The sequence below is a fragment of the Ammospiza nelsoni genome, chromosome 1 (assembly GCF_027579445.1).
Source record: "Ammospiza nelsoni isolate bAmmNel1 chromosome 1, bAmmNel1.pri, whole genome shotgun sequence".
Classification (NCBI taxonomy): Eukaryota; Metazoa; Chordata; class Aves; order Passeriformes; family Passerellidae; genus Ammospiza; species Ammospiza nelsoni.
This window is the reverse complement of record NC_080633.1, coordinates 123619998-123647649: the sequence shown is the minus strand read 5'-3', so window position 1 is coordinate 123647649 and position 27652 is coordinate 123619998. Positions and strand designations below refer to the sequence as shown.

The 27652-nt window shown below is 39.3% G+C and overlaps 1 protein-coding gene and 1 long non-coding RNA gene across 2 annotated transcripts in view; one reads left to right on the top strand and one right to left on the bottom strand.

The window, feature by feature from the left end:
* Positions 1-3022, bottom strand: part of ZFHX4 (zinc finger homeobox 4) — a 149252-nt gene extending 146230 nt beyond the window's left edge. Inside the window, exon 1 of the mRNA XM_059468341.1 lies at positions 2691-3022. The gene's annotated coding sequence lies outside the window, so the exon portion shown is untranslated. The remainder of the gene's footprint in view (positions 1-2690) is intronic.
* Positions 730-27652, top strand: LOC132071061 (uncharacterized). The gene is made up of 3 exons (XR_009418071.1): positions 730-869; positions 13925-13987; positions 26326-27652. It is a non-coding gene; the product is annotated as an uncharacterized LOC132071061 (long non-coding RNA).

The following is a 27652-nucleotide window of genomic DNA, read 5'->3' as shown; positions in this document are numbered from 1 at the left end:
CAGTTTTGCCAGTAAATATAAAGTAAAACAAGTGTTGATGGCACTGAGAGTGTTACATACCCAGGCTGTGTTTTTGCATTGCTCTCAATGGAAGCGATCGATGCCCATGTCACAGTCGCGTCCCAATCGCAGCCAAGTCTCTGCCTCAATCTAACCAACAACAGGCAGGGCTGCAAAGGCTTCTCACTACCTCTTCCATCCATCCACCACCAAACTAAAAATATAATGCTACATATGATCTTTTTAAACACTCCATCACTGCTCCTAAGGATCGAGCCACTGCAAATCCAGGGGAAACACGATTGAAAAAAAAAAATACACCATCAAAAAAAAAACACCCTCTCAGCAGCCACCCCAAAAGCACCCGAGCCCTCTCTTTCCACTCTCGCTCTCCTCCTGCCAACTACATAATCCTTGATAAAACCGAAGCAAGGCTAATAAAAAGAAAATTAAAAAAAAAAAAAAAAAAAAAGAGGAGGACGGAATGGAGCCGAGGAAATGCAACTGTCAGAAAACGGGATGGTCAGACTTCCTGAGTGAACCTGCCTGTGTCTGGCTTAATGTAAATCTCCACCATCTTCAGCCTGGCAAGTTGTCTTTTGGTTGGGCTTTTTTTTTTTTTTTTTTTTTTTTTTTTTTTTTTTTTTTTTTTTTTTTGGTGGGGAGGGGGGTGTTATGTTTGCGATCTCTGCCTTGGTACCTAAGGAGGAAGAGGAGGAGGAGGAGGGTGTGTTACTGAATGGTGGCTAAAGCCTCCTCGGGACGGCGCTGAGGTGAAACAGGCTGAACCCGACTGATGTGGCTCCTCTCTCGGTTGGACCCAGTGCCCTAAGCAGCCGATGAGAGACCCCCGGCCGCCCGGCTCGCAGGTAACAAAAGAAATACCAACCCGTGTGTTTTCTGCTGCCGCTGCTGGGGAGGCTGTGGGGGTGGGGGGGGAAGAAGATGCAGCAGGGGAGGAGTGGAGGGGAACCGCCGTAAGTTGGCATCGGATGGGGGCAAACTTAATTAGCAATTTTGTAGGAAATTTCATGTCAGGAAAGACGGGGAAGCAGGGACGCGTCTGCCATTAGCCGCCGTGATGGGAAGGGATGCACTTGATTCTGGCACGAGCAGTTAGAGCAGGAACCAAACTGCGGCTCGCTGTTTATGAGCTTTTTTTTTCTCTTTTTCTTTTTTTTTTTTTTTTTTGTTTGTTTGTCTGTTGGCTGTCTTTTTTTTTTTTTAATACACCTTAGAGCCCTGTTCAAAAAAAAAAAAAAAAAAAAAAAAAAGGGCGCCTGTCCCGCAAAACAACCACCACTCCCTTTCAAAAAAATCTCAGGAAGGCTTCGCTGAAAGCAGTCCCTGACCCTGCCCGCGAGAGCCTTTCCTACGGAGCGGAGCGGAGCGGCGCGGCACGGCACGGCACGGCACGGCGGGGATGCCGCGGGCTCCGCCGGCGCCCGGCCGGCAGCCGCCCGCAGGCAGCGGCAGCCGCGCATCCCCACATCCCCGCCAGCGGGGCCGCTCCGCGCCGAGCCGAGCCCAGCTGAGCCGAGCCGAGCCCAGCTGAGCCGAGCCGAGCCCAGCTGAGCCGAGCCGAGCCCAGCCGAGCCCAGCTGAGCCGAGCCGAGCCCAGCCGAGCCGGGCCGGGCCGGGCCGGGCCGCCTCCCCGCGCCGCGCGGCGAAACTGACAGAGCCGCAGAGCGCACTCCTAACGGGCTCCTCTTCCAACGCTGCCAGAGCCGGCAGGCAGCAGCGCGATCGCCCTGCGCGCACACGCACAGACACACACACAGACACACGCCCGCACGGCCACCCTGCCTCTGCTCCTGAGAAACCTACCTGCAAAAGAAAGGGGGGCAGAAGGAGGGGGGGGAGAGGGGAAAAACACCCCATAACCTTCCCCTGTACACACGCGCGCAGTCAGGGTCCCCATTGCCCTGCTGGCATCCCCCCCTCGCCCGAAAGCGAAAGTTTGAGAGGCCGAGAGGGGTGGAGATGAGGAGGAGAGGCAAGGAGGGTGGGAGAGCAGAATGTGCCTTCAAAAGGCACCTCAAAGTTTTGGGGGGACCGAGCTGCAAAAGAAGAGTGCGAGCTCTAAAGGGGCTGGCGAGGGATGACTTCTGACAGCCGTACCGTCGTTCCTAATCTGACAGTATTCCCCCCCTCCCCGAGCTCCCTAGAAAAAAAGAGCGAAATAAAAAGTGGGGGGCATCCCCCAAACCTCTTCCGCAAAGCGAGCAGGGTCCTCCACTTAATCTGAAAGTTACAGCCCGAAAGAGGGAAAAAAAAAAAAAAAAAAAAAAAGGAAAGAAAAGAAACCCACAGCCCCAAACCAAAACAAAAAAAAATACACAAACAAAACGTAATCCCCGGAATAAAAGAGAAAGGCAGTAAGAGAAAGAAAGAAGGGAGAGAGAAAAAGCAGCCCCTCCTTCCGAAATGAGAGCAAATACTGTACCTAAAAGTGGGGAAACAGGCAGAAAAAGGGGGGAGAGAGAGTGGGGAGAGGTACATGGGATCTGGGGATGTGAGTGTGTGTGTGTGTATGTGAGAGAGAGAGAAAGAGGCACAGAGAGAGGGGGAGAGAGAGAGAGAGCGAGAGCGAAATATCAAAGATTGTGCAAGATCAGCCTGGAAAGATAATCGATACTCGACCTAAATTTAACACAAACTACTCAATAAAAGTTAAAGAAAAAACTTACTTTCCATTTCCCCTCGCAGTTCCTACTGGATCTTCGCCTCTCTTTTTTGTTTTGCTTTATTTACTTAACAGCTGATCACATCCAAGTAAACGAGAGAAGGTTCATTAAAAAAATAATAAAAAAAAATAATCCTCCAACTTTATTGGGTGAAAATAAAAATGATTGAGCAAGAAGTGGGGGGCATGGAGCGGTCCTTTGGGGTCCGGGAGTTGTTAAAGCATGTGCCGACCGCGGTCTCGCTGTTTGGTTGTGAAGGGGTTGGGAAAAGGAGGAAAGGAAATGAAAATCCGATATGTCTTTATTCTGCTAATTATTATCGTTTTAGCCCTGTTTAAAAAAATGGCTGATTAAGTTGAGTGCGCATGTCTTTGTGTGTCTATTCCCGATATGCACTCTGGGAATGAGAGAGAGAGAGAGAGAGGGAGAGAGAGGGGAGAGAGAGAGAGGAGAGAGAGAGTAAAGAGAGCGAGGGAGAGCGAGGGAGAGGGAGAGGAGAGGGAAGAGGAGAGGGAGAGGTGTAATTAGTGAGGTGATCAACATTCTCCGGGCTGCAAATGACGCGCAGCCCCGGAGCCGGAGGAGCCGGAGCTGCCGCGGCTGCCGGGGGCTCGCCGGGGCTGCGGGAGCCACAGAGCCAGCCCAGAGAAGAAGGGGTAGCAGAAGGGAGCTCATGGATACAAACACAAGTCTGCAAACTTCATTAGTAACACAGACACACACGCACAGGCACACAAAGTAGATGGCTAGGGAAAATTAAAAAAAAAAAAAAAAAAAAAAAAAAAAAAAAAAAAAAAAAGGAAAAAAAAAAAGAGGGTGGCAGACTTGCTCTTTTAACTGTTTGGAAACTTAAAAAGAAACGGGTCCAAATTAATTATTGCATCAGGGAGATATTTCTGTCTGTCTGTCTGTCTGTTCATCTCTTACATTTTCTCTCTTTTAATGGGGCTTTAATGAAAAAAAAAATTACATCCCGTTTTTTCAATGGGCTAATGAATGTATGACACATCTGCAAAAGGAAAGGTAATATATCTAGGATAGGGATAAAGACAGGTTTATTTACACATGTGCACACAAATGCATACATGTGCACGCTCACATCCCACATCGTATTTACACATATGCACATACACTCAACATACACAGAGTCACACAAAACACAGCACACTTCATTTGTTGACCGCTATGTAATTGCTTGGAGACACCAACAAAGTAAAAAGCAAAGCCTTACAGAATATACAATATCAACTGTAAACGGTCTTATCAAAATGAAGTAAATATCAGCCCAAGGAAAGGGTCTCTTTGCATACAATCCAGGTTTCATGCATATACATGCATCATCTTCCAGTTTCCCTGCAAGTATTGATATTTTATTAATATTTTATCTGCTATATTTTACCAGACATATTTCATTCTTGAGGGGAGGGGGACACACTATTATGATGAAAAGTTGGGTAAAATGTACAGATGTCATTATAAATCGGAATCTTCTACAAATATTTTCCTGTGTGGGATTTAAGAAGATTGCTTCTCATTTGAAAATCTAATTATCTTAACCTAATACTGCAGATGTGAATATGACTGACACTTTCATTAAAAGATAATTAACTAAAACTAGGAATAGACATACTTTAAAATACCCCCTACCGAAGATAAAAACATGACTATTCAAAGAGCATCCGAATACACCGCAGGAACACGTGCAGATTTTTGATAATGCTATTCCAGAAATGGGTATACCAGAAATGGTCACTAAGTCACAGGAACAGGCAGGAGATATTTACAGTACCAAGGACCCCGCGCAGGTGAACCGTAACCTTAGAGCTGACATGCCTTTGAAGTTCGTGATTCCTGCGATACACATCAAAACCTTGTCTTAGGCCTTAAACACTAAAAACCAGCAGGAAGGTTTTATCACAACCTTCCATTAAAAGCACACACGCACCACAACAACAAACCAGCAAAAACCAGGATGGCAGAAATACACACCTCTCTGGGCCCTAAACCTCCTGCTCCAGGAGATGGTTTTGCAAGTACTGGAACTAACGCTAATAGGAAAATCCCCACCTGATGATGAATTAAGGCTGCCCTTAAGGAAACACAGGCCAGTGTCAGGGAACCGAGTGTCTAAAAGCAGATGTTTAAGGTCAGAGTGAAGGTCCTGATAGTTTTGAAGGAAGGGAAAAAAAAAAAAAAAAGAAAAAGAAAAAAGAGGTTTTTCGAAAGGAGAAGGGAAAAAAAGGACTAAAAAACAAAGAAAAAGGAAAAAAAAAAACCAAAACAAACCGCCAGCTTGGAAGTACAGCTATTCAAAAAATCGGAATCTGCAAATAAAGCAGAGGAGGACCCCTACCTCAATCCAGGGAAACCTTACTTTAAACTTCAGGAAAATCTTCAAGATTGGAACTTAAGGGAAAAGTCAGGGGCATTGGAGGGTTAGTGAGAGCAACTTTGTGGCTTTTCCAAGCCTCACCTATGCATTGCACCAGCTCATCAATGAAAAAAGGTGTGAGCATATGTATGTAGATTTCCACAGGCACTGCGCCCTGTCAATGAACGTAATAAGGAAACTAGCGATATTCTGCATTGTTGTTTACACGGTGGAAAAAAAATGCAAACAAAGACTGAAAATGAAATCTCTGAAACCTGTTTACAGTTATCAGATTGGGGGAGTATGATGGAAAGAAGGCTTTTAGGTTTAAATGGTAGACGAAACGGAACTCTGAGATAGAAGGATGCATTGTCCATTCAAGTGCATGCCTGAAGGATGGCAACACATTTCCTAAGACTGAAGACAATTAAATACAATGTGATGAAGAAACACCTGAGAACAATACATCTATTTCAAATTCAAGTGAAGTAACACGTATACTTAATGTCACGGAAGAATAAGGAAACGAAGATAATTTAGTTTTAAAGTCGTCCCCCCCCCCGCACTTCCCCCCACCTCTTTTATTCCTAGTGCTTTTTTCCTGATGAAACATCAATATCATTAATGTCATTAATGTCAAAACACCAAACGTCAGAACAGTCAAGTCATTCTTTTTTGGCTGTAGATTTTCCCCCCTTTCTCTCGTCTTGGAGGGGGATATAGGTTTATGGTGTTCTTGAGTTACAGCTAAGGAACAAAGGAGGGGGGAATAAGGCAGGAATTGCGACAGGAGAGTCCACATTTTTCAGGGTTTCTTCTGCCACTGTTTACTGTCCATCCTAACATTTTAAACCTCTCTGTTTTTCTGTCTCTCCCGCTTTTTCTCCCCCTAAAAATAGTACCTATCGAGGAGGGGGGGGGGCGGGGGGAGGGAAAAAAAAAAGGCACTACGGGATGTTAACAGTTTAGAAGGAACCCGGGGATCGCCACGTAGATAGGAAAAATCGAAGAAGGTTAATTCCGGGAGGCAGCAGCAGCAGGTTTGTGGGATGTGATAAGAGCGGAGCGCAGCGCGGGCTGGGGGCGGCGGGCCGGGGGGCGCGGGCGGGCGCGGAGCCGTGCGGGGCTCCCGGAGCCGTGCGGGGCTCCCGGAGCCGTGCGGGGCTCCCGGCGGCGCGGCCCGGCCCGGCCCGGCCCGGCTCCCGCTCCCCTCTCTCCTCCCTCTCTCGCTCAGCTGATCGCCCCGAAGAGTCTCGCCTAACCTCTCAGCTCCTCTCCTCCGGTCTCGGTGGACCCCCCGCCCACCTCCTCCGAACTTCTCCTGCAGGCACCGTTACATATTTTGGGCTTTTTCGAGCCTCCTGTTGAAACCACAAAAAGCTCTTGATAGTGACGTTACATTTCAAAGAAAGGGAAGGGGAAAAAAAAAAAAAACTCAAAAACCCCTCAGCCTTTTCTGTCCTTTACCATCTCCAGCCTTAGCCCTAAGGAAAACTAGTTGGCCTGGGCGAGACGGAGCTGATGGGGGCCAGAGCCCGACACTGACCATTCTTTAATAGACAAAGAAATCGTAGCCCAAACCGGGCTCTGTTACACCACGTCTCCCCGTCAAGCTCATTTCACTCCCTAAATCTGCGCTGCGGACACACAGGGACACAAGGATCTGCATAATTACAGACATAGCCGCTCCCCTCTTTAATAAACCGACATAATTCCTAATAAGCGTTCCCTTCCCCCACCTTCTCCTCTCCCCAGACCCCAACCCAAGGGAAAGGGGATCCATGTCTTTTTACTGCGTTCCCTAAGTCTATAGATGAGCTCAGTTTGAAACGAGGTATTACAAGATTTCAGTGTTACAGACCCTTTATCTGAGCTACAGACACTTTCAGATCCCCAGCCCCCACCTCCTCTCCTTTTTGTTGTCTCTTCTCCTCCCGGGGGCTATTTGACAAAGGCAGTGTGTTAACTAACATTTTTGTTTAACTCAGCAACTTCTTTTCAAAACATACTTAAACCTGATAGCAATCTCTTGTACTTTTTTTCTTTCTTTTCTTTTCTTTTCTTTTTTTTTTTTTTTTTTTTTTTCCCGAGATGAAATTGACTCTGAACCCAAAGCGTTTGGCTGTTATTAATAATTTCTTTCTTTGCAGGTATCATATATACAAATCTTTTGTTAATTTACAACGCTCTTCCCCGCCACCCCCCCGCCCCCCGCAAAACATTCCACTACACACTTAAATCGGGAGGGGGGAATGGGGGGGGACGCGAGGAGAGGAGGGAGGAGGGAAAGAAAACAAAAATCCCCACTCTGATTCCTGGAAAGTTTTGTTCGAAAAAGAAATAAAACAACAATAACATACTGCATTACAATTCTGCCTTCACTGCCCCAGATTTGGCATTCACCTACTGAAAGTGCGTCTAACGAGCAGTGATCTTAGAGAAAAATCACAGCCGAATAGTACAGACATCTCGCTGAGATTTTGAGCTAAATAGTGCCGATCCCGATTGGCTTTTTCTTCTTGTTGTTATTTTGGCTGGAGACGTACAAAAACGCGCACCCGGACATTACTATAAATAAAAGCGTTCCAGGTCTAAGTCTGCTGCCGGCGTTTCCTCCGGAGCCTTAACAGCCCTTTTTCAGCTCCTTTCTTGGGCAGATCGCGGGGATTAAATGCCCTGAACCTGAGCTCCTGGCCTTGGATGGGAAGGGAAAGAAAAAGGGAGAGGGAGAGAGAGAAAGGAGAGGGTGAAGGAGCCAGGCGCCCTCTGGGCTTTCAGAGGTCAGCGCTTTGACAGTGCTCTGACCTCCCTCCCCTCCCGGCAACCACCCCAGTGTTTATAAACAAAAACAGTCAGGACTAGCCCCAAACAATAGCAATTCACCAACTTCACAGGCACTTCACCAGCTCTTATGCAAATAAAGGAAAACGACCGCTTACCACCGCTCCCCCCCATCCCCTCCAGAAAGCCCAAGAGCATATTTCCAGCAGTGATATATCCAAGGGAAAAATTTTACATTCTGTCCTGGAAAAGGACAAAAAGGGACTTCAGAAATAAAACGGTTCTGGTAGAAAGACAGACAAAAGGGAGAAAAAGCCAATAAAACTACCGATCTTACTGCAGAAAGAGGAAAGTTATGAAATATTTATACCTAAATCCAGCAATCCACACTGCCAATAAAACAGGAATCTTTGTTGTGTAGACAATATGCTAAACTACCTCTGCGACAAACAGCGATTATAAAGCAACGAGAAAAAGTTATTTTCGCCCAAGGAGCCAAGTTTTCAAAGAAAACGTGTGGATTTTACAGCTAAATAAAAGCCACCACCTCTGTGTTATCCGTAAAAACTACACATAAATTAAAAGCACCGTTAAAAGAAAAAAAAAAACCAACCTTCCAGCAAGCAAGCAGCACATCTGATCTGACTTACAAAAAAAAAAAAAAAAAGAGTATAATTAAAACCATCTTTAATTACAAAAACCAGCAAGCGAAAACTAAATGAATCAATGATTTCTCCCCAAAATATTGTCCGCCAAGGTATAGAAATGACAGTTCTATAGTCCTGCATTAAAGCATAACTGAAACCCCACAATTCAAGAACTGATTATGCGAGAAGAAAAAAAAAAGTAAAAGAAAAAGAAAAGGTCCTAATGATTTTCAAACTTTTGTTTAAAAAATGATGAAGATCAGGAAAGGTAGGAGGAAAAGTTAAAGGAAATATACCTCAAGAGAAAAAAGACCATCTCCTTTTCTTCTTTGTCTATCAGTCTCCAGTTAAAGCATATGGAAAATGTTTTCAAAATGCCTAGATTTGGCACATTGTCATTGCAAAGAGAGGAGCGCAGTGATGCTGTTATAGAAAATGGGAAATAAATTCAGGATTGGGTGCTGCCTCCTTCAATGCGGATTTATCTAAGTTTAATTTAATATTCCGCAATCACTGTATGATCGCATATAATTCACCAAGATTTTTAAGGGCTTTGCCTAAATATGTTGACCAGACGCACAAAGTAATTTCATCAGATTATTTCCTTCTTTTATTTGTGTTTATTTTTCTCATTAGAAACACTTTAAATTGCTATTGTAAATAGTAGAAATGATGGAGTATTAGGTTTGGGGTGAACAAACGCTCAGAGAAGGCATTAGCTTTATTAAAATCATTCAGAATGTAAAATCAAAAAGCACAAAATGGTTGTTTGTAAAACACTAAACCTTTAATCGATTTATTGGCATTCCAATCGATTAGATAAACGGAAATCTATAGTAAACATAAAAGCATTTAAAATATTTTTCTGTCATTTATAAACAAAACTTTTCTTTTCAGTAGAAAAAAATTATTATCAAACGACTAACAGGAAATTCTTCAGATATCAAATTACGATAATAAAATTATTTCCACATGGAAAGGGATAATGACAATGATGATAGTAATTATAATAATGAATAATTCAACAGCCCTTTGACATATATGGAAGAGCCTGGTTCAAAAACAGCTTTTGAAGGGGGCTACTTTTAGGGGATTTTTTAAATAAAATTGAAATTTGAGGCTGAAATGCTTAGATTAAGTGACAGTTTAGGTGCATGTGGTAAAATTGCGTTAATTTTTTTCCTGCAGTTTTTAAGGCAGAACTGTTCTCTTTGACATCACCCCTTAAATTTAGTTACCTCTTAATAATGGTAAATAGGTATGTAAATATATAAGCCAACCCTGAATTTATGGGGAGAAAATTTTGTCTCCACACCAGGGCGATGGGAATGGGGACCTTTTACCTTGCAATTTAAACAATTTGCCTAGCTGGCAGAGTACCTTCCAGATTACAGAAAAATTGTGCAAGAAATAATGTATTTGACCACTTAAGTGAAAGAACACAATTTATTTAGGGGTGGAGGGTGGGGAACTGCAAGCCGGAGAAATGCAGCAATCAGCTTGTGGCATTCTGGCTGCGCGAAGAGGAAGTGTTGCTGTAACGGGTATTATGTTTATTTGATAAAGAAAATCAATGAAACTGGCTGTAAAGTAGTTAGTGAGGCGTGTGTTTGGGACTCGGGTTGAATAGTGACTCCAGCGGTCTGGTCGATGAGCTCTAAGAGCTCTGGAAATCTAACCTAACCCTCCGAGTGAGCTCTCTCTCACTCACTGCTGCACCTTCCCCAGGCTGGGAGACTTCAGCCCTTGTCTCCTCCCTCCGTCTCCTTCCCTCTCTCCCCACATCCCTCCCTCCGTCCCTCCTTCCCTCTCTCCTAGTTTTCCGCTCCTGCTTTCCTTCTTCCCATCCGCTCCAACTGTTCCCTCTCCCAGGTATATTTGTTCCCCTCAGCCTCTCCCATTCTCTTTCTCTCTCATTCTCTCGCCCCATCTCTGCCGTAGCTGTTTCCTCCCGGTCCAGCTGGTTCTCTAAGTTTCCCTGTACTTTTGAAACCTTTCCCCTTCTTTAATTCTCTTCCTCTCCTCCCGGGTATAAGTATTCCTAAGTCTCCTTCCAGCCTTTTTCCTATCTGTCTTCACCAGCCAAATTTATCTCTTATTTTGGATTGGTTCCTCCGGACATGTGCTATATTAGTAATTATCCCTACTCATTTCCCTTTCACACACCCATGCTGAAGGGATGAGCACACCACGCTCTTTCCACAGCTGAAATATTTTAGACATTGGCTAATCTTCAGTGGTGCTTTACATAAGACCTTCTGCAGCTATTACCCCCTTTTCTCCCGCTATTCTTCATTCCCTCCAATTTACAACAGAAATGTTTCTCCTCCTTCTTTTCATTTCCTTCTTTACAATTTCCTTTGGGGTTTCTAAATAGTATGTCCTTTGCATTTCCCTACCCCCATCTCCTTCACTGTCTCACTTCAGCTATTTTGTTTACCCGGTTGCTTAGAAGAATATTTCTTTCCGTAACAAGTTTATCTCCCTGTCTTTCAGTCTCAGTCTATAAAAAAAAAAAAAAAAAAAAAAAAAAAAAGGGGGGGGGGGGGGAGAGAGAGACCGAGAGAGTGGAAAAAAAAAGTTCAGCGCTTTTCAGCGAACTAACTTGGTTTCAAACTTCTGGTTTGGATTATGTGTCATTATCTATTTTCCCTTATCGTATCCCCCGTTGCCCTCCCCACCCCTCCGTCGCTAATAACATCTTTAGTGTGGTCAGTGTTAAATATGGCAGATCTCTGAAAAATGCCTCCTCTCGAGCTCTCTGCTGGAATTCATTACCCGCCCCGCTCTCCCCATCGCCCCGTGTCCGCGGAGCCCCCGGCGCGGCCGCTCCGCTCCGCCGCCGGGCAGCGCCCCCGAGCCGCGCTCTCCGCTGCGGCGGCGGCCCCGGCCCCGTGCGGACCGGCCGGCCCCGGGCGCTGCGCTCCGCCGGGCCCGGGAGCAGCGGCGGGGGCGGCCCGGGCGGGGCGGGGCGGGGGCGCGGCCCCGGGGCCGGCAGGTGCGCGGCTCCCGCTGCGGAGGGCGCCGGGCGCGCCCCGCCGGCCGCGGCAGCGAACCCTCCGCGGGAGGTGCCCGGCTTTCCCAGCCGGGCTACCTGCCCTTGTGTGTCTGGGGCAGGAGGTGGGGTTTGGAGTCTGGCTCTTCTTGCCATTTTCTTTTTTTCCTCCTTTCACTCCCACTTTCTTTCTTTCTTTCTTTTTTTTTTTCTTTTTTTTTTTTTTTTTTTTTTTTTTTTAATCCCTTTTCCCTTGCAGTGTCTTGATTGTCTGGAGTGGGATCTAGATGAGGGATCCCCCCTGGCGAAGTCACTCATGTGCTGCTGGCTGTGACACATGCTACGTGTGTCGCCTTTGTATGGTCCTGGTTGGGCCACATGCACTTAGCCTGCAGTTTAAGGATTTGCTTTCGTGTGTGCAGTGAGTGCTGGAATAAAACGGGATTTCAAAGGGTACCACTAGAGTTGACATTTCAGGCCTGCTCTGGGTTTTATATAAACCTTAACCAGAGGAAACGATTGTTCCAGGTTAAATGGCCCTAAACTTTCCTTTGTTTCATTAATTGGGATCTTCTGTTTAGTTCTTGTGACAATTCTTTTAAAGAAGCCGGAGGAGTAAATCTAATTCATTAATTTCTTCCATACTGACTGAAAGGTTTTCGCTGTTTTACACATTGCTGGAGTTATGTTTAGACTTACTTCTTGTCTTTAGGTTACACACATGAAGTGAACAGAGGGGGCTTGATCCTGCCAGTCCCCTCCTGAGTAAAACGTAGGTCTGTCTCGTTGTTAGAAACTCTCACTGCCATCAGGGCCTCCGTTTGGTGTGATATCTGATAAAATAATTTTACCTATTCCAGGCCTCCATAAGGCTACCCAAAACAAAAATCATATAATTCTGATTTTCTAAAAGCATGCTATATGTTTTTTAGCTAAGCCTCTAGTAACTTTAACTTTCTTCTTTACTTAAATGTGCTTGAGGGAGGAATGATAGCTTTTACATTAAATGTTTCACAGTACTGACAGAGGCACAAATGGAAATTAATATTTTTTACAGTTTCAGAGAAAATAAAATGCACAAAACAGGCAAACAATATAATCCAGAAGTCTTATTAATTAAAACCCAATGTAGGAGTGTACATTTTACAAATATTTGCCTGGGAACTTGGACTCTTAAATTCTGTCAATATCTCCATCACCTCTGAAATTATTGCTCACCTATATCCACAGTGACCCCAAATTGTCAGAGAGAAAGCCTGCCAGTTGTAAATCCACACGGGGCTACAAGAGGATTGCAATTTATTATAAAGCAGAAATGTTACTGAAGGCAAAATTGGTGCCTATTCCCAAGTCCACACCTGAAAGGAACACATTTTCCAGAAATAAAGATGTTACAGAGGATTGTTTAATAATTTTTTTTTCATGAGATCATATTAGGTAGACTATATTTTTTCTGGACTTTAACCAACTGTGAATGTTTTTTAAAAAATTGTTTAAAAATAACAGGGACAACTGAAATTCAATGCCACCTTGAAAAGATTAAAATATTTACTTAGGCTGCAGACTTTGTGCATGACAGTACAATATAGAATAGTCAGAATAGAGAGATAATTTTTCCTTCTTTCCTCAAAAGGATCTAGCTTGGTACAATATTCTTCCCTCCCTCCGGAATGATGTTAATGAGTGCAAAAAATATTCTTGATGTAATGTAAAAGAGGAAGTGAAGGACTGTTATAAAACTAAATTTAAAGGTATGTTTTAATACTCTGAAAAACAAATACAGAATAATGTCTTTTGCAGGGAGATCTTATGTACCATGTGGAAAGAGCTTATTTTAAATAAGTGTGTCTGTACATTCCTTCAGATAAGAGTGTGTACACTGTCATTAAAATAATAGGATTTTTTATCTGTATTTCTACTTATTTTTACAAGAAAATGTTTGTAATATAAGATATGCATAAACAAATTCAAAGAGCATCTGAAATTTATTCATAAAGAAAATTAAAAATTTAAAATGCTACTGATTATAAAGAAGTGTTTGTAAAAGTCCTAATTCCTAAAATAAACTTGTGAATCTAAAAAGGTGCTAACCTGCATACACAATGTACAAAACTTTCCCCTTTCAATTCATTTCTGGTGTCAGGAGGAACTAAAATGAACACAAGAGAAGGATTTCACTCTTTTTCTCCTTAAGCTCCTTTAAAATTATCTCTTCACAGAGACACCCTGAGAAATTAGAAGTACCCTAGGAATCAGTATTTCCACCAAATAATTATTTTGAAAATGAATATATGTGCCATTTTCCTTTGGTTTTTTTTCAGTTGATAATTGTGAGTATTGTCATCAGTAAAAAGGGAATAAAAACTAAGACTAAAACATATTGTAAGGCAACAAATAGATGCTTTTGTATTTACAGTAAAATATTTTTATTTTCTTTTAATAGGAAGCCTTCATAAATTATTAAATCACACTTGATCAAGTTAACAATGGAGTTACCTATGAGCAGGTAAAATGCTATTTTCTGTGTAAGATTCATACCTGAACTCCTCAGACACTTCTTATCTCTTTTCTACATATTTTTTCATTAACATAACACTATATAAATTTTTATTTTGAGACTATTATAGCAAGTAAAACATATTTGTCTGTGTGTATTCACCAACACACAGAATCACTGATCGGTTCCTGTATCATACAAAAATTCTTGTGTATAGTTACATATTTAGAAGCATACGAAGGTCTGCTCAGTGTTCGGTTTTGGCACAGTAATTAAGGTGTCAGGATTCAGATATGCTTTAGTGCTGAACATTCAAAATTTAGCATTAGAGCCCCTGGTTCATCTACAACAGGATGGATACTGTGTTTATAGAGTTCATTTTTGACCTTACCTGAGTAAGTACTTTAAGTTAAAGTATGAGATGCACCTAGAGGGGTAATACATTGAGTTTAATAGGAAGACAGTTAATAACCTTTTTTCATCCTCATGCACTATCAATCATGGCTGTCACCAGTCTGCTGAATCAAAGCAAAAGTGTTCTTCACAGATGACTGATTAGAAACGCAAAATCACAAGATCCATCTTCATGGTCACTTTTATTATAGTCATTTTTAAACTGACAGCAACCTGCTCAGTTTCAGCAGACTGGGCATCACAAATAGTGTCACTCAGTGCAGCTAAGCATGAGAAGATGTTGGCTGGATTATACTTAAAAATAATTAGGCCCAAAGCCTTTTGTGGAATCAAGAAAAAGGATTTTTGTGGTTCTAGCCCCATCTTTTCAACACCAGCAGTAGCCTATGCTTTTACAGTAGGTTACTATTGGAAAATATTTTCATCCTTCCACTTCAAGTGAATAAATCAGTTCTGGTGGCCCTTGGATATCTTTTGTAGGTAATGTGACCAGTGAGTTTTGATAGAAGCCCCTGTAAGCAGAGGCTTAACATTGCATACTGCTATTTGTACAGTGCTGTGATGAACTGCTGGTTTCCAGCCTTCTGAGGAATATTACAAAAGCTAATTACCTTGTTAACTAGATTTGTTTCGATAACACTGTCTCCTGTTCAAATAAACTAGTGAACAGTTCAACAGTTTAAGGTTATTTATAAATTGAATGGGCTTCAGCAAATTTAAAATCAAAATGGTGTAGGTGAGAGGGGGAGGGAGAGAAAGGGAGAGAAGGAACACTGGCACTGCAAGTTGTGATCTGTTCTTGTGTGTTTCTGGCATACAGTGAAATCTAATGTAAGTAAAGGCATTAAGTAATGCTGAAAAATGAAAGCTGGTTTGTTTGGGGGTTTTTTGTTTGATTATTTTTGGAATTTTTAAAGAAATAGAAATTGCTATTGCCTCTAAAGGGTGCCTTTCCTGTGTGAAAACTGTAAGATTGGTTCCTTAATGTAAATAAAATCCTTTCCCTCTACTTAACGCTGCTTAACATGAGTAAGAAAATAATAGATTCTGATTTGGAATTTTGATTCAAGGACTGTTGGAGTGAGAAGACAGCCAAGAGTAATTCTGAAATTAGGTGGAAGCTAAGTAGGCCTCCCTCAAAACTCTTCAAAATCTTTACTGGTTTTTAAAATCTAAATTCCACTTCATCTTGTGAACACAAAATAACATATTGCACCAGCTGAGCATTGTTTCAGAATTGTCTTTAGAATTGCAGTGAAATTGTGCATCTGGTTTGCCACCTAATTTTAACCCCCAAAAGGCAGTCTTCATAGCAAGCCTGATTTGTGTAGCTGTGATTCCTTTAATACAGCTCATAGGACTCTAAGCTCTGTATATCTAAAACTTTCCTTTAAAACACATTTGGTAACTCTGAGGGATTTCAGTGGCTGCAGCATCGGACGTTTCTTGCAGTGCCCCTTCCCATCCTTCTCTCAAACTGGAGGGCAGGACTTTGGTCAAGTAGGGCTCTTCCAAAACGAAATGCTCTTCATTTCCACCCTCAGACCTCACTTTTGCTTTTAGCACCTGTCTATAAAAACACACACGCACACAGAGTCAGTGGTGACTGACTCACACTCAGTGGTGATGAAATGTTTGCCTGCACAGACATGCAAACACACACAAAGAACACGCTACATACGTGTTTTTAACACTGGCACACAATCACTGCTGCCTGGAGAGGTGTGCTGAAACATGAATGCCAAGTTAATCATGTCAGGAGAATATCTTCATTTAAAGTATCTTTAATAGTTTTGTAATATTTCCAGGTATTAAAGAGACTGAAGAAGAAAAGCAGGAAGCAAAGTAGGCAGTTTTATGTCCAGTTGAGATTCATATGCTCTGCAAACAGTTTGATTCCCCTCTTTGCCACAGTTAATGCTTATCTTAAGGATATAATTAGCATTGATAATATGGTCCCATATAAAAACTCCATGTTTTTTGAAGTGGTTTTAACATGCATCTTTATTTTCTGATGAAAAATTGATACACTAATGCTGACTGACATCTGTCTAAAAATCAGACACTAAGTATGTCTGAATTTAAATTTCTGAGCATTAATAAAAACCTAATCAAGCAAAGAAACTATCAATGCCTACTGATAAATAATATAATCATATTTTAATAATTATGCTTTCAGGGGGACAACAATATTTTTCCCTATTAGATATTTTAAATACTATATTCTAGACATAAATGGCTAAAGAAAGTTGGCTGTAAATTATTCCTGTGCACTTTTCTGTGTAGTAAGAACAAATTCTAAAGAAATCTTGACATCTGGAAGTAAAACTATCTGCATTAAAAAGAAAATAATGGGCTACAAATGCCTTATAATTTCAGGTACAAAAGTTGTTTTTTCTCCTAGATATTAAATAATATTAATCTACTTTCTAGGTTTGTTTTCTACCCAGTTACCATTTTAAGACTGTACAGGAAAGATGATCACTGTAGCTTAATTTAAGCACATAGTAAATCCATGCATCTCAAAAAATGAGCTTAAAAGGATGAGGAAGGGTAAGAAATTTTGTGGGGGTTTTTTGTGTTTTTTTTTCCTATCACAATGAAAGGGGACGCAGGTAATAACTACTAAGATATTTTTATTACCTTAAGAAAACAGCTTCATCAAACTGACTTTGTAAACTTTTGTAATGCACATGATGTTTTACTCTATATGCTGTATCTTCCCAGAATGTATTGTTTGTTGTATGCTTATTTCCTGTCAGTACATTTGCTTATCCAGAATATTTATTACATATTAGTATATAGAACAGAGTTAACTTTAAAAGGGTAAGATATTTAGAAATTAACTTTGAATTAACTATTTTTCCAACTACAGTTCTATCAATTCTTATAAGACATGACTGAAGTAAGTACTAACAGTATTGAGGAAATGTTGCAGTAGAACAATTGAAACATGTTTAAGTACTGATTGCATATAAATATCTTGTAAGATTTACCAGGATGTAATTTATATAACAAATAAGTGAAGGAATTTACATCTACTTTAGTGATTACTAATGTAATTGGTGGGAAAAAATACTGTGTAATGTGTAGGCACATGCACGGAAGACAGCAGCTGAAATACAGCGTAACTTTTATCTCAAAAAAGCAGATCTACCCAAGTAAATAGGCCAAAGAGTACCTGGAAGGTTTCTCTTTCCAAGTACACTTATCATAAGCATATATAGACCCATGAAAAGTACCCATCAAATCCTCCAACAGCAAAGCAGAGCACTGCAGACAAGAACACCAGGAATTCTCATACCACACCTGCCTTTTTGCTGCTTGAATATGCAGCTATTTCTGTCCTCGCTGCTTTTTAATTTTTTTCCCTTTGGTTTCTGAAATGTTCCTTGTAGAAACTTAAAAGTAGGAAAAAGCTTTCCTATGAGCATCAGGTTGCAATAAATGTGTGTATGTGAGAGAGAGTGTGTGTGCGTACAAAGATGTATCAGGAAGGCCAGACTGGTCATCTTTCAGCGTCTGTCTCCTACCTGGGGCTCAGAACCTCAACTTTCAAGGAAAAGAGCAGGGAGCAGAGGTCATGCAAAACATTTCTACTTATATATTCAAATTACCAGTATTTAGGATGAAGATATTGTCAGATATCAATATTCCCAGTTGCTCACTAGGCAGACAATTTTTACCTCCTCTCAAAAGGTATCGGTATCGGTACCTCTGTGAATCAGTAAGTCCAGATGATTGCTCATCAGGACTTAAAAAGGATTCTGCATTTTTCCTCTGCGCTTTCTAAAATATTGACCTCATAATGTGAAGTGGGGATTTCTTTTTGTTGTCTTTTTATTCTTTTTTTTTTTTTAATCTTTATACTCCCAGACCGCTTTTTATTTTCTGCCACCTGCAAAATATAATAGCCACAAATCCCTGCAGGTTGTCTTTGAATTTATGCTTTAGAAGACCAACACTTTATAGGAAAGATGTAAATATTTCTTTGTCAAATATGCCAAAACCAAGTATTTTTCTTCCAACAATTAGAAACAATACCTATTTATTTACTACTACTGAAGGATGCACAGAGAAGTTTTAATATAAACATCAAGGATATGCTGAATATAATAAGTGTGCCTATTACAGATTGAAAACAAGAGAAGAACTGTCTTATTTCTCAAGTAACAGATATAGGGATAAGCACATATACTTTATTTTTTGTGTATCTTTTATCTTTAGTTTAAATCATGGTTTAGATCATAGTCTGTTAGGCTAAAAGGAAAAGATTATTTTTGTATAAATGTCCATCTAGGATTTTGGAACCCTGCTGTGGAATGCAAAAGGGGTAAAAAAATCCCCCAAATTTCTTTGAATAGTTTAGGTGCTACAGTAGCGATTTTTTTTTTTAATATTTGATCTTTCTCTGTAGCTGCATTTAGGCCCTGTTTTCATTTTTGTAAAGTACAGGTTTTCCTTTTTTGTAAGCTGTTCTCCCATAGTGCATCTTAGTTTAATTCATTCTTAGCAAAAGAAACACCCAGGTTCAATCTGGAGACCTCCTTCCAACATAATTTAGCTGGACCTTTTCTTAGTAAAGGTTTTCTGGTTTTCATTTTCACTTCATATTCTCAAATAAAAGATCCTTTGTTGTCTACCATTTGATTGGACTTAATGAAAAACACTCCATTTTAACTTAACAGTATTTCCCTTTGAATTTATTATATTTAAGAACACTGTCAAAAATCAAGCATTTAATCTCAGGTTTTTATACTTAGAATTATATTGCTATCATATGGTTCAACGAGGTGATGTAGAAAATATATTGAATAGATTTCAAAAAGAAAAGTGAAAAACTAGCCTCATTTTAATATGAAACTAAATACTACGGCTAATGTGCAGATTGGGTATGGTAGTTGACTTTAAAGACTAACATGTGACAGGGTGCCAACAGCTGAATTGTGCAGTATTGACTAAATGAGGTTCACTGATTTGTATTGAGGCTAATATCTTCTTTAAACAATTCCGTGTAAATTGTGCGTATAAAGTCATTGGAAGCTATTTCTCAGGACAGCCTCGCTGGCTAGCTACCTGCTGGAGTGAGGAAGATAATCAATAGAAAGAAATAGAGCTGAGCATGAGACTAGGAAGCTTCAGAGCAGTTAGTGCTGATAAAAGTAGATGATGTCAATATTTGGGAATAACACAACTCTAGGATAACAGACAAAAGAGAAGTGCATATGTTGTAGAGTGTTCAAACAGGGGCAGAATTAATGCATAAGTGGCAGATGTTGCCCCAGGCTGCAAAAAGGCATTATTTATTCCAGCTATTGTTAAATTCCTAGCAATACAACACTGCTCTATATAGTATATTAAAATTATATCTGGCAATGAGGGAGCTGGAGTACTTTTTACATGAGTCAAAATTCTCAGACATAAAGAAGCTGAAGCACTCTGTTGACACAGATCATTTTCCACACATCTCCTTGACCTCATGATGACAAGCCTGTGTCAGAACAGAATCTTGCAAAAACAGTGCTCAGTGGTCTCTAATTAAATAAATATTTAAAACTAATATTTAAAAGAGTAACAAATCCAAAATGTGATGGCACATTTTACCAGAAATCAATTCTTTTCTTGTGAAGATGTTGACATCCTTGAGTCCACCCTCTTTCCCCTCCCTTTTTCTTGTGTTTAAGTATTATTGAAACAAAAAATTCCCAATGCTCATTCAAATTTATAACATGGTGAATGTTTTTAGCCATGGTGTCTTTATTGGTAGTGAAATATTGGTATATTTTTGCTAATTTAATAGTAGAAGTCAGTTTTCCTCTTGCTGTCAGGCGATGAATTTTTGTTCTTCTATGCTGATCTCTCTGTTGATGTATTATGACATAGTCTGTCAACATGAACAGATTCGTGAGAGGGAGATTGGGTGACTGAGACATGCAACCTGAATATGGCTCCTCTTCAATTTTAAGTGTATTATCATGTTTGGATACAGTCAGTAGAAATGTACTTCAGGAGAAAGATACTTTTTTTTCCTCTAAAGAAAGCGATTATTTTGATGTAATTTAGGCAAAAGCAAAACAGGTGGACTATGACAAGGTCCTAAAAGAGGAGTGAATGAGGTAACTCCAAAACATATGCACTTGAACTTAAAAAACTTTCACTTCTAAGTTATAGCCCCTTAAACCTAGCATTTGCAAAACACAAAAGTTTTTGTGTAAGAAGAACCAATCCAGGCTTATCTGATTATTAAATGTTGCTATCTTTTCTTTAAAAAAAATTAAATAATTCCACAAGCTTTACATGGTTTGTTGTCACAGATGTTTTTATTGTTTGGTGTTTTAGATATCTGGATTACATCAAGTAGGTGATTACTATGTCAGCTAAAAAGGTCAAGTTCCCTATTTTTTATTTCAAACCATCATAAAGAAACCTTTCTATAATGACACACTTGTCTATACTGTAGATCTCCCTCTACTCATTTTAAAAAAAGCTTCTATCTGATACATTTCTTAACACGAGAGAATTTCCTATTTTGATAGTTAATAGTGTCAATATTCATTCTTAAGAGAGATACCTGTGTACTGAAATAATTATTTTTTTCAAAGCAAATTTCTTATCAAAAGATCATATTTTATCATTAAAAATACACGATTTATTGCAACAAAAGTTGTTATTATTAGAGTGATGTGCCATAAAATCCTTTTTAGATATTTTTTTCGGGTTGCTATTCTTTATTTGTCTGATGTTGCACCATTCCATCTTAAAATTACAAGAATTCATAACGTTGCTGTCTAATACTTAACTCTAAGGAAATCTTCATTTCAAATAAGCATGCATTTTGATTTGGGACATAGTCAAAAATCTTTAAAGATATATACATCAACTAATTTGTTAATCTTGTGCCACTTTTAGCATTTGTCACACATATAGACCAGGAAATTGGCTCCATCTCATTCTAGCTCTGTGTTGAATTAAAAACCTCTACTGCAAAGAAGAGCATGATGTGGGGAAAGAATAAATTTAGTTCTTTCCTCAGTAATGCACATATATTTCCATACATTTCACATCCTAAGGGAGCCTGTGAACGCATTCAATAAATACAAAACTGTAATTCCAGGAAAAGAGAATTTTTATATTATAAATTTCAGATAGTACTTTGTTCTTAAAAGATCTGAAATTACAAACATCATTATGTTTTCTATTCTTTTACAAAATACAGGCTAGAGAAAAAAAAAATGGAAAGGCATTGAATTTTAGGGTCATCAGTATTTCTGAGGGTATTAGTTGACTTGGAACAAAAAATATATATTCTACAACGGCACTTGTAAATTAAGAAAATTGTGTCCAGCCCAACTAGTTCTACCTTATGTATGCTGAAATCAAAATCATATATGTAAGCATTTATATCAAACTATTGCCTATCTTCACCTTATATATTAAGGTCAGTGAAAAGAGCAGTTTATGGATAAAGGGCAATAATAAAGGGGTAGCCTTTAAACATGATTAGTTGGTGTCTATTAAAGATGTGTTAAAATGAAATATATACTGCAGGTGAAGGAAATTACTAACTCCTTCTAGGATGATGGACTTACTATATGTGTATTTCACTATCCCTTTAAAATATTTGTGAATTTGACTGCATTCTGAGGAGACAGAGCAATGTGGTGGATTTATGAGGGTCTGACGGAAACAGGGCTAGGAAAGATTATGGCATACTTGTTTAGAAAAACTGAGAACTGAAGGGTCCTGATTTACACTGACATATATCTAGATGAAACTATAGTTTGCAAATTGCCTAGAGGAGTTATCTTTTATTAAGTGTTTGATGGGTACAGAAATGTACCTATCTATTCTATAACAGTTTAGGAATACCAATGCAATATTTGCAAATACAATTTCAATATTTTTAGATTTTCTTAAATATTTTCATTTTTATGGTCACCTCACCCAACCCTGTGTTGAGCTCCCGGGACTACCTAACAACCCATATGGTTAGAGTTTTGTTGCATTATTTTGAATTCTTGAGCTAGCATTGTGCTGAAATGTTCCCTGCACTGCAGGAGTAGGAGAGATCAAACCACAGCTTAGGCACTTTTTGCCTTTTTTAACAGCTTACCAACATATTTGACACTCTCTGCATCTTAACAGTTAGAAAAAGGTGTTAAAAACCCCAACGTTCACAATTAATGCACTTCCAAAGGCTTTCAAGTTCATGACTACACTGTGATGCCATTGCATATGTTTAGTTTGAAATTAGGCAAGGAGTAACAGACAAAGCATGCAGTTTTACCGAGCACTGTAAGATTTCTTGCAAAGAAAGCCTGAAAGACGGGTAAGTTTTCTACTCAGATCAACTTTCCTCGTTTTATTCTGACTGATACAAGGTAGATGACTTGTCTAGGAGGAGGAGGTGGGGGGCAGGTTGGCTTCGCAGGATAATTTTTGGTACATTAACTCCTCTTCCTTGAGGAGATGCTACTTTTTAATCTTATTTTAAATCATGATTATCATAGGGAAAATCTGTATTAGTCACTACAGTCCTAGTCATATTTTATTAATGCAATTAAAATTGGTGTTTACTGATGCTTTAGCAACAAAATGATGAATTTAATATCAATTTAACAATGGATGATGACATGCATCCAAGTTCTGTCAGCATTTTTTCAAGCCAGGTGAATGCATCATACAAAAATTAGGCAATATTTTGCATAACAATCCACCTATTAAATGGGAAGTTTTGTCAAGCATGTACGTGCAGTTGGTCACCAATTATATATATACATTATTTTCCACAAAAATGTGGAAACAGGATTAGAATATTTTAAAGAGTTCACAGGCTTCTAATAATGACATAGTACACATTATCTGTAAATGTAAGCTTTTGATCAACAACAGAGAAAATAAAGTTTATGACCAGACAACTATTTATACTTTCATTATGAATATATGTTCTGTGCATTAATAGCTTTAATAAAGTTTTTCTAGTGTTGTACCATTGTATGAAGAGCTGTACATTTGTGATAAGCCACATGCCCTGACCCATTTTCATCAGTAACTTGCATGATTTTCTTAAATCATTAACTTATCAGATCTGGGTAGGGATGTCTGGATCTTTCTGGATGTTTGTATAGTGCCTGGCATAATATAATGTGTACTGGAATATAAGGAAATAATTGGCACTTGTTAGTTATAAGCAGCACTTGTTAGCATAGGCTTTCTAGCATGCCAACAAGCAATTAACCTCAGCATCAGTCAATCACCTTTTCCTAGTTAACTCGCATTACACTTTGAGGACAGCTGCCATCTTCTCGTGGAAAAATACATGTAACTGTGCCCCTGACTGTCATGCGAGTTTCAGACCAGTGTAACTTTATTCTATCCAAAAGAATTAGAGCTTTCTAAACAGTAGGGTAATCAAGAAAATTATTTTTCTTCCATGACTGTAAATTAGGAGTAAGTGCACCTAATTCATCGGTGCTGCATCTGTTTAAAACTGTGGCACCAAAATTGGAATCAATCTTTTCTTTCTGTACCTAAGAGGTGAAAGTGTAGTACTGTACATAAGTCAATCAATGCAATGATGTTGCTTAGCAAGGTAAATGCAAAAGAGTAGATTGCTGATGCCAAGAAATTTGCACCCACATATTGCACCTGTCAGTAAATGGGAGTTTGCATTGCAACTGCACTGCAGTGTGGAATTAATGCCCTAATTAGAGACTTCTTCATCTCTATCAGGTATGCCTGACAAGACAATATGGTGAGGTTTTCCTATCAGCTCATCATTGCTATGGATGGCAGGAGTAACTGGTTTTGTTTGTTTTTACTATTTTTGCTTGGTTTTTGGTTGTTTTTTATTTTAAGACATAGCAAACACTTCAAATCAATTTTTGGTAGGAGTAGATGACCAGAAGAGAGTTTCTGTGTGCTATTTGTGTAGAAGAGAGAGGTTGACAGTGGGTTAATAAAACTGTTTTTTCCCATTTCCCTACATGTAAGCGTGATTTTCTTGGAAGAAAGGTATGGAAGAGCTGAACTGTGATTTAAAGCACATCATTTTATTTCAATAGCAGGAAGCAACTTCCATAAATGACAACTTTTTTTCTTTTGATAACTCAAATAAAATACAGAGATGACACCTGTATGAAGCATTGTTTTTAGAAAGAGGGACTGGGACACTTCTTCTCCCTTGACTATCAAAATGACATATAAATATAATTTCTTTTACTTTTTCTGTGAGTTTTGTGACTTGTGCCTTGGTGTGTGACTGCGATGTGCTTTTTTTGTTGACAGATGTGAATAAGGTATAGAGAGCACTAAATAAAAGCTGCCTGGTCCAAATAGGCAGCAATATGCAGCACAACCTAAGGGAAAACAAACAAAAAATCCAAACCAAACCAAAACCCCCAACCAATAACAAAAACTCCCCACAAAAGAAAACCAAACCCAACCAACCAACAAAGCACAAAAATTAAAAAAAAATAAAAAGAAAAGAGATTCACTGTAGACTTATTTCATCCTGGTTAGTACATTAGGGAATAAACTGAAAAATATGGAGTATTTTTCCAGTAAGTGATGAAAACAAAAGAAGGAGAGAGTTGAGGCCTGTAAGGTATTTTAATTTAAGAGTTTTACATATTCTGTTCTGAATAAATCTTTCAATTATTACTTGCAGTCTATCCAGCTTAGGTAAGAAAACCGCAGAATAGGAGTTTCTTTATTGTTTTACAGAAGTTTAGCTATTATTGCTTAACATTTTCCATGTTTTGCTGACGGAAATTCTTTGGGGAATGTTTAAAGAATGGACTTTTTAGTGGATTTCTTTGGGGTATTCTTTTCAAATAGTCACTCTTGAAATCATCCTGAGGCATCTTTGGATCTTAAGTCACTTTATACTGTATTAAGTCACCGTCTAAAGTTCCTGCTAGTAGCTGGGAATTGCCTTAGTGATATTAGCCACTTTTCAAATATAAAATCATCTATTGGTGAAAAAGTTGTATGATGATAGCAAAATATAACTAGGTTTAACTTGGTTGTTGATAATATGTTTTCTTCTAACTGTATCTTTGTTATCTCTAAATACTATTTTTATCTTGCCCTAATTTTTTAAATGTTACATGAACCTCATGGTGCAACTGTGGTAGAATAGGAAGCTATAGGAAGCTATTTTTCATGTGTAACTATTATGTGCCTCAGGAGAGCAAAATGTTTTTGACTATATTTCTGCTTAAACTATTAAGGACACTACTGGAAAAGTTCTTAAAAGGAAACTGGATTATTTGGATTAATATATTTTTTAGTAGTCTGATAATTATGTAAGAACATGAAGAAATGTGAAGGGAAGCAGAACCATGTAAAGCAGAAGGGAGTGTACTCACTGGTAAAAATGAGGTGAGAAAATGTAATGTTTTGGTATAAAACATGTTTCCTGGTAGTACTTTTGCTGAAATCAGCATTATGAAGCAGACCTGTGATGATAATTAGTTATGTAAACTCATAATGCAAACTTGCAGTGTGTTGCAAGCCTGGTAAATTTGTTAACTTTGTTTTTTTAAGACTAACTGGTGATTTTACTCATGTTTAAAATGATAGATACAGGGAGAATAGGACAATTCTTTCTTTGTTTTGACTCAATAACTGTTCTATTGCCTTTTTGCCTGGTGAGTTAGGGAATCATTTTGGCCATTTAACTTGTATCTGCAGTATGTTCATGTAGTGCAACATAGTTTTGCCTCTTAGTTATTAAGACCAGCCATAAAAATCCATTTTAAATGGTGACTTAAGAAATGTATCCTTGTCAATAAACATGAATTTGTAGCCTTGGTCATCTCTGATGACTAAAATATATGGTTGCAAAACATGAAATGGTATTAATTATTCAGTCTAAGTGCTCTATTCTGATACTTTTTCGTACTTACACACACATTTTCTTTTCCTAGGCATCTTTTTAGTGCTGAAATGGACACGCTAATTGTGAACCACGTGGTCAGGAGCTCCTTCTAAAATATGCAGCAGCACATTTACTGGAATTTAACAGGCTGCGTGCTTTAATGCCTCTCCTGCCTGCGAGCATGTGAGCAAACCTTGCAAGTCCCAGCGCAGTGCCAGCTCGAGATGCAGCAGAGCCCAGAAGGGCAGCCCTGGAACAGCCCCCACCACTGGCAAGGCACAGGGAGGAGACGCCGACCTGCGACGGGAGCAGAGGCCTCGCTGCCAGCGTTGCTCGCGGTTTCGCTTCTGGCAACGCGCATTTCCATTTTTCTCAAAGCTTCCACGTCTGTGCTATCAGACAAAGCCCCACGAGTGGTGGCAGAGCAAACTGTAGCCTTCATTTTCAAGTTCGAAGAGAAAAAAATTATTTACATGTCTATGTCCCAGAACTGGCTGTCCAGAGGTCACTCTTTGTTGGCCACTGCTGTGAACCATTAGGGCTTCCCAAAGCTCTAAAAGAAATGGGACACAGTCTGCGGCAGAAAAATCTCATTGTTCAAAATTTCCTTAAATTCTATTTCATTGTATTATTATTATTTTATTCATATTATTTTTGTCCTACCAGAGGAAGATGAAAGATGGGATCATTGCTTGCATGAATGACTACTTAAATTGACTGTCAGAGCGTGCAGGACAAATCTTTGACCCTTCTTAAGTTTATTTTAAACTGAAGGAAATTATCTTTTATTGATTAGGACTTTAGGCTATTTTTAAAGGAAAATTATTGATTCATGCAATGAATTTTACTGTTTAATCAGTCTTCCACCTCAGTATTTATATATAGTTTTGGTTACAAATTTAGGTAAATGTTTAACTATGTGCCTTTTTTTCCTCCTTTCCTGTTTAAGACATGTTTTTCTGAATCAAATCCTTGAATTTAGTGACAATTAGTACAATTTCCAGACACATCAGCAAGAGTTTCTGTACTGTGTGGGAACGTAGATGTTAAGAGGAAGCACAAGTAATGACTTTTTTTCCATTCACAAAGTAAGCACTAAGACATCAAGGTTATTCAACAGAAATTAATAAATGCAGCCTGGGAAGTTATTATTTTTCCAAACTGTGAGAAGATCTCTGAAATAATAAAGATAAAATGCAACAAAAACCTGGAGAAATTGTCTAATTTTCTTAAAAAAATAATAGGAAACAAAAAAAAAAGGCATTTCACAGTGAAGAAAATCTTCAGGCAGGGTAAAAAAATATTTTTTTGGCAGAGTGTTAGGGTAGCTTGAAAGAAAAATCCAGGGACTGTTCTTTGCTGCTACTTCAGAAGCG